The sequence below is a fragment of the Dermochelys coriacea genome, chromosome 10 (genome assembly GCF_009764565.3).
Source record: "Dermochelys coriacea isolate rDerCor1 chromosome 10, rDerCor1.pri.v4, whole genome shotgun sequence".
Classification (NCBI taxonomy): domain Eukaryota; kingdom Metazoa; phylum Chordata; order Testudines; family Dermochelyidae; genus Dermochelys; species Dermochelys coriacea.
Window position 1 is genome coordinate 23827573 of NC_050077.1, and position 3828 is coordinate 23831400.

Below are 3828 nucleotides of genomic sequence, written 5' to 3' on the forward strand. Positions count from 1 at the left end.
CATGCTCCCAGTCAGACATAAAAAAGTTACCTATAAATTCAAGAGGAGCCAAAATTATAACTTAAAACCAAACTCCTTTCCTTCCCTATCAAAGTTAAAGGAGCTGATTTGGACCCTCCAATCCAAAACATTCTCCAACAGTGTCAATTCTTTTAGATACTCTAGTTCAAACAGGAATTATTTCAAGGCAGTTCTATGGTCTGTGTTATACAGATGGTCAGACTAGATGATCTTGGAATTTACAGATGAAATATTCCCAGATGGTAGCCCCATCAAATTTGAACCTCAGATCTAGCTCCAAATGAGACTAAAACCTGAGCCCTAGAAACTTCAGCCTAATAAGGATTCATTTTTAGTACTGCCATTTTGGCTTAGCTCCAGTAAATTACAGGATGGAATGATCTGCAGAAATTATATGGTATTTTCTTCAAAAGTTTAGAATGTCTCATGTATACTGGAAAGCATCACTGTAAGCAGGCATTTAGGTGCCTGAGGCAAACAAGCATATTTGCGGCCCCTACCTTTTCCCCCCTCATTTTTCCATGCCCCACGGCTTTGCTCCCACGACTTTGTGCCGTGGGCGGCTTCCCCGCTTGCCCCACCCCTGGTAATGGCCCTGGTGGAAAGGAATAGACTGGCAACACTTAAAGACGCATGTAAAAAATTTTACCTTTGTCCTTACAAATGTCTAGTATGTTGTAAACAATATCTATGAAAAAATTATACGTGTACTTTCACCCTGGATATCTAAAAACAGTCAATAAAATCTTTTGTCCTATCAATTATTTTGTCTATGGATAAAAAAACCGAACATGTACTTTCAGCTTGGACACCTTTAGAAAGAAAGAGCAAGTCTGCATGAGAGCATAATGTGAGATACTCATCAAGAGCCAGTTTAAAGCATCCCAAATTGAATGCTTCTATAGGTGGAGTAAGGAATTCTAATATTAAGGGGTGTAGCTATAGATTTATAATTTACATAAGTAAATGTACTCTTTCCATGCACTGCACAAAATAAATACTTTTACATTCTCCCTTTGGTGAATGCTTTGTAACTGATTACTAGAATATCTATTAAGTGTTTCAGACTTGTGCCTTTTAACCAAATATTAGCCTATATCTTGCAATAATTAAAAAAAATGAGGCAACAGTATTTTAAATTTATATGCCAATTAGTATGATTAAACCAAACCAGTTTACTACACATATTGTTCTACTTCTAGTAGTAACTACATTTGTCAGTGATGACTTAAAGGTGCAAAGTAAATTAACAATTTTAGTGAAATATTGAAATGCTGTAATTGATAACATGTATAATTTATACAAATATTTATAAACAATTTATATTATATTTTTATTTATATACATATATTTTGCCCTTTATGATCTTTGAAGGTGAAAATCACTGTATCAGGCACAGATTTACAAAAATAGGTGCCTAAAGCTCAACATGGACTGACGATACCCATTTTTTGAAAAAGCTTGGCTTATTTTCCATTCAATCCCTCACCCTGCTCCCCTTTTATAACTTCCAGTTTATTGATCTCTTGGTTTCATGGTGTTTTCCTAAGTGCTGTAGTGCTATAGAATAAAACTGGTGGCATTTAAGAAAAAGCAATAAAAACTAACCTAATTTTTTTTCCAGCTACTTAGAGTCCAATTCTGCATACAACTACTGCTGGGCTTAGTGTTTGGTATTATGAGTATTCCCACTGATTTCAAATATGACTACTCATAGTAGTAAGAGTCTGTAGACTCAATTTGCTGCTACTGGTATATCAAGAGGAATTTCCACCACATCTTATAAGTGGATTTGATATGCTGATGGCAATTTTCCATTAATAATGTACTTTGTATTTTGAAGGAATGATGAACATTTATTATTAGGGTGTTGGCAGAACACATAATTTACCAGAAATGACTTCATAATATAGGAAAGATACATAATCAAGAGATTACTAGCCAGCAGCATTAATTCTAACTGCATTGGCATTAGATAATATGTTTCAGTGAAGGTATTTAACTTGGCAACTGGGGAAAGTATGCAGTTAATTGGCTTTACTTTTCCTTACAAACATTCAGGGGTTTTCCCACTGGATCTCTCATTGATTCCCTGTTGTATACAGCCAGTAGTATAAAATTAACTTCAGGTGTAGCTGGGCTCAAAGCCGGGAAGAGGTAAGAGGTCAGTACAGTTTGGTACTTGTTCTGTGAAACTTCTGTTTCACAATCTCAACTTGTAGTTTGGAGGAGAGCAAGGAGGCAAACGTGTACCCAGGACTGGCCCTAGACCAAATAGCACCCCAGGCAAGGAGCATCTTCAGTGCTCCCCACCTCCATTTATTAAACTTTTGAATACTTTGTTTTTTATTGCATTTGTAGCCCATTTCACAACTTTTGATGCATGATTTAACCTTGTCATATAAGATGATAAATTTGTACTCTAGGATCTGTAAATCCATATTTATTCATGCCATATATAAGCAAATAAAAATAGTTTCCTCTAAACTTCATAGAAATTTTTAATTCTAAGAATAACTGAAATGTACTAACATTAAGAAATTGAACTGTGCACCAATACGGGGTGGAACAGAATTAAATAGTATTACAATAGGTGACAACCTTAGAATGTTAACCCTAGTCCTTTAGTTCAAAAGATCGCTTTTCTCACTTTTGCTGGGCTCTCACTTCACTTCAGTTCATTCTTATATCTCACAGACTGACTGGTGATGCCCTGCCCCTTATATACCGAGGAGGTCATGGCTGACAACGTTCTAGGATGTTCAAGGAAATGTAGTTCTCAGAAAGACTGGAAGGTTCCACAAGATTCTACGAAAGTTCAGAACATTCTAGGAGGTTAGTGAAAAATGAATCCAAACACAGAATACCTGAAACATGTTAATTCAAATAGTCTATTTTCCCTTTTGTCGCTAATAACAAATACTGCACCCCGAGTGCCCCCAACCCTGGCAGGTGGTCACCTGGGTCCTGCTCCTAAATGCGGCCCTGTGTGTACCTGTGGCGTGTAGGTTTCATCTGACTTAGAAAGGGTGACATTGTGTTCCAAGCTTATTTGGTCTCAATGGGTATGTCTGCCCAGCACAAACAAATAAAAAAACCCTGTCACAGCAAGTCTGAGAGCCCAGGTCAACTAACTTGAGCTTGCACTACAGGGCAAAAAATAGCAGTGTAGACATTCCTACTCAGTCTGGAGCCTGGGCTCTGAAGCCCGGCAAGGCGAGAGGGCCTCAGAGCTTGGGCTCCAGCCCAAATCTATACTGCTACTTTTAGCTCCCTAGTGAAAGCCTGCAAGCCCAAGTCAGTTGACCCAGGCTCTGAGATTCACTGCTGCAGGATTTCTTTGCGGTGTAGACATACCCACCAACACCAGATCAAGCTTGCTTCCAAGCTGGTTTGTTCTAAACTGCCAGCCCTGCAAACTCAAGAGCCTGAAGGCTGCTTCTTTATTTCTCAAATATCATTCACCACTAAAAATCTGCAGGCCAAGTTTGGCTTAATTACATGTATGCAATCCCACTGTCTTCAATGTGGCTGCCGAGAGGTAAGTGAGGACAGAATTTGGTCCATTGCCATGCAAACTTGTAATCCTACTGATGCATGAGCAGGAATAGACTTCAACTCATTCTCTCATGGCCACACCAGCTCTGCAGTGTTAAGGAGAGTAAAAACTTTTCCCTGCTTTTGTCATGGAAGTAAGCAGATGAGGCTGAATGTACACAAGGAACAGGCCTACTGAGTAAGCTGAGCCCACTTTTACATAGTCACATTTCAGAGTAAGCCATGCAGTGAGGTCAGTCATGGGTTTCC